The sequence below is a fragment of the Aotus nancymaae genome, unplaced genomic scaffold, assembly GCF_030222135.1.
Source record: "Aotus nancymaae isolate 86718 unplaced genomic scaffold, 86718_ANA_hifiasm-v0.15.2.pri h1tg000015l_0, whole genome shotgun sequence".
Lineage (NCBI taxonomy): Eukaryota > Metazoa > Chordata > Mammalia > Primates > Aotidae > Aotus > Aotus nancymaae.
The window spans coordinates 9,908,436-9,918,165 of record NW_026988426.1 but is presented as its reverse complement, the minus strand read 5'-3'; the positions used below and the strand labels follow the sequence as shown (position 1 = coordinate 9,918,165).

Genomic DNA, 9,730 nt, shown 5'->3' with positions numbered 1-9,730 from the left:
ATTTTTATTTGAGATGGAGTTTCGCTCTTGTTACCCAGTCTGGAGTGCAATGGTGGGATCTTGGCTCACCACAACCTCCGCCTCCTGGGTTCAGGCAATTCTCCTGCCTCAGTCTCCCAAGTAGCTGGGATTACAGGCACGCACCACCATGCCCAGCTAATTTTTTGTATTTTTAGTAGAGATGGGGTTTCACCATGTTGACCAGGATGGTCTTGATCTCTTGACCTTGTGATCCACCCGCCTCGGCCTCCCAAAGTGCTGGGATTACAGGTGTGAGCCACTGCGCCCGGCGAGACTTTATTATATTTTAATACAGATTTTACTCTGTTGGCCAGGCTGGTCTCAAACTCCTGACTTCAGGTAATCTACCTGGTTTGGCCACCCAAAGTGCTGGGATTACAGGCATGAACCACCTCGCCCAGCCTCTTCTACAATTATTGAGTACTGCTGAATGCCAGACATTGCTCTAGATGCAGAGTAGGAGGAAGTGGAGAAGGTATACAGTAGGAACAGTTAAGCATATAACTAATTAAGACTTATGGATGGGCGCGGTGGCTCACACCTGTAATCCCAGCACTTTTTTTTTTCTTTTTTTTTAATCAGTCTCCGTAGAGACTGTCAAAAATTGCCAGTGCCGACTATATTGCAAGTCGTCATGACTGGGTATTGGGAAAAGTTTTCAATTAGCAATAATCGCGCCTCAGATAAACCTCATTGGCTACGATACTGCCACTGCACAAAGCTAATCCCAGCACTTTGAGAGGCCGAGGTGGGCGGATCATTTGAGGTCAGGCATTTGAAACCAGCCTGGCTAACATGGTGAAGCCCCATCTCTACTAAAAAATTTTTTAAAAATAAGCTGGGGGTGGTGGTATGCGCCTGTAATCCCAGCTGCTTGGGAGGCTGAGGCAGGAGAATATCTTGAACCAGGGAAGCCGAGGTTGCAGTGAGCTGAGATTGTGCCACTGCACTCCAGCCTGGCAGCCACAGCGACACTCCATGTCAAAAAAAAAAAAAGAAGCCGGGTGCAATGGCTGACTCCTGTAATCCCAGCACTTTGGGAGGCCGAGGCAGGTGGATCACTAGGTCGGGAGTTCAAGGCGAGCCTGGCCAACATGGTGAAACCCAGTCTCTACTAAAAATACAAAAAATTAGCAGGGCGTAGTGGCGGGTGCCTGTAATCCCAGCTACTCAGGAGGCTGAGGCAGGAGAATCACTTGAACCTGGGAGATGGAGGTTGCAGTGAGTTGAGATCATGCCACTGCACCCCAGCCTGGGTGAAAGAGTGAGACTCCATTTCAAAAAAAAAAAAAAAAAAAGCTGGCCGGGCGCGGTGGCTCAAGCCTGTAATCCCAGCACTTTGGGAGGCCGAGGCGGGTGGATCACTAGGTCAAGAGATCGAGACCATCCTGGTCAACATGGTGAAACCCCGTCTCTACTAATACAAAAAAATTAGCTGGGCATGGTGGCGCGTGCCTGTAATCCCAGCTACTCAGGAGGCTGAGGCAGGAGAATTGCCTGAACCCGGGAGGCGGAGGTTGCGGTGAGCCGAGATCGCGCCATTGCACTCCAGCCTGGGTAACGAGAGCGAAACTCCGTCTCAAAAAAAAAAAAAAAAAAAAAAAAGCTTATATTTCTAACATTCAAATATGGCCATTATTATTAAAATTTTATGGTATTTATTCCTAGGATTTCTTTTGTTTTTTCTTACACATTGCTACAAAGACATGTCCGATTTTTTATTTTTATTTTATTTTATTTATTTTATTTATTTATTTATTTATTTATTTTTGAGACGGAGTTTCGCTCTTGTTACCCAGGCTGGAGTGCAATGGCGCGATCTCGGCTCACCGCAACCTCCGCCTCCTGGGTTCAGGCAATTCTTCCTGCCTCAGCCTCCTAAGTAGCTGGGATTACAGGCACGCGCCACCATGCCCAGCTAATTTTTTGTATTTTTAGTAGAGACGGGGTTTCACCATGTTGACCAGGATGGTCTTGATCTGTCGACCTCGTGATCCACCCGCCTCGGCCTCCCAAAGTGCTGGGATTACAGGCGTGAGCCACCGCGCCCGGCCTTTATTTTTATTTATTTTTTATTTTTTTTATTTTTTTTATTTTTATTTTATTTATTTTATTTATTTATTTTTTTTGAGACGGAGTTTCGCTCTTGTTACCCAGGCTGGAGTGCAATGGCGCGATCTCGGCTCACCGCAACCTCCGCCTCCTGGGTTCAGGCAATTCTCCTGCCTCAGCCTCCTGAGTAGCTGGGATTACAGGCAGGCGCCACCATGCCCAGCTAATTTTTTGTATTTTTAGTAGAGATGGGGTTTCACCATGTTGACCAGGATGGTCTCGATCTCTTGACCTCGTGATCCACCCGCCTCGGCCTCCCAAAGTGCTGGGATTACAGGCTTGAGCCACCGCGCCCGGCCCTATTTTTATTTTTAATAGAGACGGGGTTTCACCATGTTGGCCAGGATGGTCTCCATCTCCTGATCTTGTCATCCGCCCTCCTCAGCCTCCCAAAGTGCTGGGATTACAGGTGTGAGCCACTGCACCCGACCTGTTCTTAGGATTTCTTAATGCTTTTTAAACATTGTAATACTTTCTATTCTTTTAGCCTTATATGATAAGCATGTTTTCATGTTGATGAAAATTTATATAATGACAACTTAAAAATATATATTTTGTAGGGACAGCGTTTCACTGTGTTGCCCAGGCTAGTCTTTTTTTCCTTTTCTTTTCTTTTCTTTTTTTTTAAGATGGGGTTTCACCATGTTGGTCAGGCTGGTCTTGAGCTCCCGACCTCAGGTGATTCGCCTGCCTTGGCCTCCAAAGTGCTTGGATTACAGGCGTGCGCCACCACGGCCGGCCAGCCCAGGCTGGTCTTAGACTCCTTAACTCAAATGATCCTCCTGCCTTGGATTCCGAGAGTGCTGGGATTACAGCATGAACCACCATGCCCAGCCTAAACTTAACTTCCAATTATAGCATAATATACCACTGAGAGCTAAACTGTAATTTATTTACCAATCCTTACTGGTGAAATTTAGGTTGTCCCTGTTATTCCTGCTTTAATAAAGTATGCAGTGATAAACATCTTTATACATAAAGTCTTTTTTCAATGACTTCCTTAGAAATGGAATTGAAAAATCAATGTCTTTCTACATATTGATCAAATTGCTTTTCCAAAGGGAAATATCACATTGAAGAGGCTAGAGGGCCTAAGAGAAAATTCATCTCACCTTACTGAGACCCATATTTGGTGGCTCACACCTGTAATCCCAGCACTTTGGGAGGCTGAGGCAGGTAGACCAGCCTGACCAACATGGTGAAACCCCAACTCTACTGAAGATACAAAAATTAGTTGGGCATAGTGGTGCATGCCTGCAATCCCAGCTACTTGGGAAGCTAAGGCAGGAGAATTGCTTGAACCAGGGAGGCAGAGGTTGCAGTGAACTGAGATCACGCCACTACACTCCAGCCAGGGCAACAGAGTGAGACTCCATCTGGGAAAAAAAAAAAAGAAGAGAAGTCAGGCATGATCTTTTGACTGGGCTTGGTGGCACACACCTATAGTTCTTGCTACCCAGGAGGCTGAGGTGGGAGGATCTCCTGAGCCCAGAAGTTTGAGGCTGCAGTGAGCTATGGTCATGGCATTGCACTCCAGTCTGGGCAACAGAGTGAGACACTGTCTCAAAAAAAAGAATTCTGACATGATCTCCGTGAGGGGTGAGCTTCTGAAAGCCAGCCAGGAGGTGGACAAGTCAGAAATCAATTGTGTAATGGCTTGTGCCTATAATCCCAACATTTTGGGTGGCTGAGGCAGGAGGATTGCTTGAACTCAAGAATTTGAGGCCAGCCTGAGCAACACACTGAGACCCCATCTTTTGTTTGTTTGTTTGTTTTTGAGACAGAGTCTCACTCTGTCATCCAGGCTGGAGTGCAGTGGCATAATCTCAGCTCACTGCAACCTCCACCTCCCAGGTTCAAGGGATTCTCCTGCCTCAGCCTCCCAAGTAGCTGGGACTACAGCACATGCCACAACGCCTGGCTAATTTTTTGTATTTTGAGTAGTGACGGGGTTTCACCATGTTGGTTAGGCTGGTCTCCAACTCCTGATCTCAAATGATCTGTTCACCCCAGCCTCTCAAAGTGCTGCGATTACAGGCATGAGCCACTGTGCTCAGCTGTGAGACCCACCTCTACAGAAAAAAAACTTGAAAATTAGCCTGGGCAGCAAAGCAAGACTTTGTTTCAAAATAAATACATATATACATTGTAGCTCAGATATGAGAAGCTCAGTCCTACATCCTCTGTCCTGTGGGAAAGAGGAGGAAGTGGAGTGGTAACCCCTTGGCAGACCCTTGAGCACCGCCTGGAAGATGCAGATGAAGCCTTGGAGTGGCCCTAGTATATACAGCCTTGGCCTCCACTGGATATGGGGCACTGGAGTTTTGCATAGTTTCTCTAAGGGCTGGGTTCAAGTACGAGAGCTTCCTGACATTTTCATCAGAAGGGAAAATGAGAAAGGTGGTTAGATGGAAATCTCTCTTCCATATTCATGCAGAATGAAGGCAGATATGTTGATTTCCTTTTAAGTACTTGTGTCACTTCAACTGTAATTACCTTTTCCCAAATTCAAGAACAGAGTGGGGTGGGGAGGGTGAGAAAGGATATGAATCTATAATAAGATTCTACAAAAATTAAAATCTCATCAAATTTTTACCCAAATGCAAACTGCAATCGCTCTCTGGAGCAATTATGGGGAGGCAGAATTTAAAGAGAATAGGCCTTAGAGTTTATCAGATGTGGGTACAAATCCCACAGCCCCCACTTATTAGTCAAGTGGCTCTCAGAGCCTCAGTTTCCTCATCTGTTAAATGGAGATAATAATCGCACTGGCCTCATGGGTTGTACAGAACCGAATAGGACAAAGCATATATTAGCCCAGTACCTGCAAGGTAGTAAGTTCTTAGGAAATGTCAACTGCTCTTATTTGGGCAAAACACTGTTTTACATAGTTAAACTTTTAAATTTTATTGGCATTAAAAGTCATTTTTTGGCCAGGCTCGGTGGCTCATGCCTGTAATCCCAGCACTTTGGGAGGTAGTGGCGGGCGAATCACCTGAGGTGAGGAGTTTGAGACCAACTTGGCCAACATGGTGAAACCTCGTTTCTACTAAAATACAAAATTAGCTGGGCATGGTGGCAGGTGCCAGCTACTCAGGAGGCTGAAGCAGGAGAATTGCTTGAACCTGGGAGGCAGAGGTTTCAGTAAGCCAAGATTGCACCACTGTACTCCAGCCTGGGCAACAAAGCCAGACTCCCGCTCAGAGAGAAAAAGAAGAAAAAAAGTCATCTTTTTTTTTTTTTTTTTTTTTTTTTTTTTGAGACGGAGTTTCGCTCTTGTTACCCAGGCTGGAGTGCAATGGCGCGATCTCGGCTCACTGCAACCTCCGCCTCCTGGGTTCAGGCAATTCTCCTGCCTCAGCCTCCTGAGTAGCTGGGATTACAGGCACGCGCCACCATGCCCAGCTAGTTTTTTGTATTTTTAGTAGAGACGGGGTTTCACCATGTTGACCAGGATGGTCTCGATCTCTTTTTTTTTTTTTTTTTTTTTTTTAGAGAAAGAGAGAGAGAGAATAGGAAGGAGAAAAAAGGAAGAGAGAGAGAGAGAGAGAATGGGGAGGAGGGAGAAGGAAAAGAAAGAGGGAGAGAGAATGGGAGTATTGCTTTCTTGCCCAGGCTAGAATGCAATTTAGTAATGGGTATTGAAAACCTCTTTTATACTGATAATTATACTTAATGATGTAATCAGGAAGGAGTAAGGGAAGAAGATAACAAACAAACAGCCAACCAATATTTAATTTAAACCTATGAAATGCTATGCGATTACTGAGGAGTGATTTACTTCCAATTATATAGTCACCTTTGGAATAGGTGTGAGGTGGTAATGTATGTTTTGTGTATTTGAAGTGGAGAGTACTATAAATATTTATTAAGTTTACTTGTTCCGGGTCTGAGTTCAAGTTCTGAATATCCTTGTTAATTTTCTATCTCGTTGATCTATAGAATCGTTAGCTCTTCTTGTTGCATTGATCCTTTTGCCATTATGTAATGTCATTCCTCGCCTCTTTTGATCTTTGTTGCTTTAAAGTCTACTTTATCAGAGGTGAGAATTGCATCTGCTGCTTTTTGTTTATTAGTTTATTTTTACTCTCTGTTCAATTGGTAAATCTTCCTCCTTCTCTCTGAGTCTTTGTGTATTGTTTCATGTAAGATGGGCCCGGATGCAGCATACCGATGGGTTTTGGCTTTTTATCCAATTAAAATATATGTAAGTTTAATACCAGCATTTGATGCTAGCTGGCTGTTTTGCCCATTAGTTGATGTGAATTTTTTATTGTGTTAAAGTTCTTTGCTTTTTGATATATTTTTGGAAAGGCTGATATTGGTTGTTCCTTTATATGTATAGTGCTTCTTTCAGAAGCTCTTGTAAAGCAGGCCTGGTGGTGGTGAACTCTCTAAGTACTTGTTTGTTCGCAAAAGATTTAATTTTTCCTTCGCACATAAAGCTTAGTTTGGCTGGATAGGAAATTCTGGGTTGAAAGTTCTTTTCTTTAAGGATGTTAAATATTGGTCCCCACTCTTTTCTGGCTTGTAGGGTTTCTGCTGAGAGATCTGCTGTAAGTCTGATAGGTTTTCCTTTATGGGTAACCTGAACTTTCTCTCTAGCTGCCCTTAGTATTTTCTTCTTCATTTCAACCCTAATAAATCTGGCAATTATGTGCCTTGGGGTTGGTCTTCTTGAAGAATATCTTTGTGGTGTTCTCTGTATTACCTGGAGTTGAATATTACCCTGCCTTGCCAGGTTGGGAAAATTTTCCTGAATGATATCCTGAAGAGTATTTTCCAACTTGGATTCATTCTCTTCATCACATTCAGGTACACCTATCAAACGTAAATTAGGTCTTTTCACATAGTCCCATATTTCCTGGAGACTTTGCTCATTCCTTTTCATCCTTTTTTCTGCATTTTTGTCTTCTCGTTTCATTTCACTGAGTTGGTCCTCGACTTCTGATATCCTTCCTTCCGCTTGATCAATTCGACTGTTTAAACTTGTGCATGCTTCGCGAAGTTCTCGTGTTATGTTTTTCAGCTCCATCAATTCACTTATATTCTTCTCTAAATTGTCCATTCTCATTAACATTTCGTTAAACCTTTTTTCAAGGTTCTTAGTTTCTTTGCATTGGGTTAGAATAAGTTCTTTTAATTCACAGAAGTTTCTTATCACCCACGTTTGGAAACCTGCTTCTGTTATTGGAATACCGGTGTAATCTATTAAGCCTTGTTCCGTTACTGATGAGGAATTGCAATCCCCTGTAGAGGGAGAGGCATTCTGATTTTGAGTATTCTCTACCTTTTTACGCTGGTTTCTTCCCTTCATTATATATTTGTCCGTCTGTCGTCTTTATAATTACCGACTTTCTAACTGGGTCTCTGACGTCCAACTTGTTGATTCCCTGCGCCGAAATCTGAGCAATCCACTGAGCCGGCCAAAACAGCGGTGTTAAGATTGATGGTGCTTTTCTGCCCGGGAATCTCCGGACTCTGCACCAAGAACTGGCGTGCTAAGGCACCAGCAAAACCGCCACGCCGGCCACAAGAGTCGCCCTGGCGACCCGTGGAGCTCCTCCACTGGGAATCTCGTGGTCCGTGAGCAACTAATATTCGTCTGAAAGTGTGGCGTCCTCTCGTTCTTTGCGCTTTCACTGGGAGGTACGTGCCCGAGCTGCTAATCATCAGCCATCTTGGATCTCTCTCCGGTCTCGATCTCTTGACCTCGTGATCCACCCGCCTCGGCCTCCCAAAGTGCTGGGATTACAGGCTTGAGCCACCGCGCCCGGCCATCTTTTTAATAAAATAATAATAGTACATAATAATAGGGGGTTTTTGCTGACCTTACCTGGCAAAATGAAGAGCTGGCATCCCCAAGCTTGTCCTTCAGTAACAAAATGTAGATAAACAATACCTTCCAGACAAAAGTGTTGTCAGAATTAAAGGAGAAAGGCTGGGCATGGAGGAGAGAAGTGCAGAGGTGGCCGACACAGGCTGACTGAGCTAGAATCAGATTTTCCTTTCTCTCTCTCTCTTTTTTTTTTTTTTGAGACAGAGTCTGGCTCTATCACCCAGGCTAGAATGCAGTGGCACGATCTCTGCTCACTGCAACCTCCATATCCAGGGTTCAAGTGATTCTGCCTCAGCCTCCTGAGTAGCTGGGATTACAGGCACCCACCACCATATCCGGCTAATTTTTGTATTTTTAGTAGAGATCGGATTTTGACAAGTTGGCCAGGCTAGTCTCAAACTCCTGGCCTCAGGTGATCCACCTGCCTCAGCCTCCCAAAGTGCTTGGATTACAGGCATGAGCTGAGCCACCGTGCTCAGCCTGGAATCAGATTTTTCTTTTTCTTTTCTTTTTTTGAGACAGAGTCTCACTCTGTCACCCAGGCTGGAGTGCAGTGGCGTGATCTTGGCTCACTGCAAACTCCACCACCCAGGTTCAAGCAATCCTCGTGCCTCAGCCTCCAGAGTAGTTGGGACTACAGGCACATGCCACTATACCCAGCTAATTTTTGTATTTTTAGTAGAGATGGGGTTTCACTATGTTGGCCAGGCTGGTCTCCAACTTCTGACCTCAGGTAATCTGCCTGCCTCGGCCTCCCAAAGTGCTCGGATAACAGTGTGAGCCACCACGCCTGGCTTATTTATTTATTTATTTTTGAGACAGAGTCTCACTCTCTCACCAGGCTGGTGTCCTGTGGTGTGATCCTGGCTCATTGCAACCTCCAACTCCCTGGTTCAAGTGATTCTCCTTCCTCAGCCTCCTGAGTAGCTGGTATTACAGGCATAGGCCACTACACCCAGCTAGTTTTTTTTTGTATTTTTAGTGGAGATGGTTTCACTATGTTGGCCAAGATGATCTCGATCTCCTGACCTTATTATCTGCCCACCTCAGCCTCCCAAAGTCCTGGGATTACAGGCATGAGGCAACGCACCCTGCCAATAATGTATTTTATTTAAAATACAATATGCAATGAATATTTCAATATGTAATGAATATTTTAAAAATCAATGCTTTGTTTTGTTCTGTTTTGTTTTTGAGACAGGGTCTTGCTCTGTTGTCCCAGCTGGAGTGCAGTGTCACAAACACTGCTCACTGAATGAAGCCTTGACCTTCTGGGCTCAAATCATCCTTCTGCCTCAGCCCTGCAAGTAGCGAAGACTTGTACGCCACCATTCCCAGGTAATTTTCTCTGTATTTTTTGTAGAGAAGGGGTTTCGCCATGTTGCCCAGGCTGGACTTGAACTTCTGAGCTCAAGAGATCCACCTGGCTTGGCTTCTCATAGTGTTGGGATTACAGGAGTGAGCCACCCCACCAGGCCTATGAGATATTTCAAAATATTTTTCTGCCACTAAGTTTCTAAGATCTGGTGTGTGCTTTATACTTACAGAACATCTCATTTTGAACAGAAACATTTTATGTGTTCAAGTCCCACACAGAGCTGGTGGACATCGTGTCGGGCAGCTTAGCTCTGGAAGGTATTGACAGCTAAGCTATAGAGAGACACTGACTCAACTATTTCCTTTCCTTTCTTGTTTTAAGTCTCTTATAAACTCAAAATATCTGGGCACAGTGGCTCATGCCTATAATCCTAGCACTTT

General features: G+C 44.5%; 1 non-coding gene across 1 annotated transcript; it reads right to left on the bottom strand.

Moving 5' to 3' along the window:
- Positions 1-603: 603 nt before the first annotated feature.
- LOC135275117 (U4 spliceosomal RNA) lies at positions 604-744 on the bottom strand. Its single transcript, XR_010342834.1, has one exon. It is a non-coding gene; the product is annotated as a U4 spliceosomal RNA (small nuclear RNA).
- Positions 745-9,730: the final 8,986 nt, after the last annotated feature.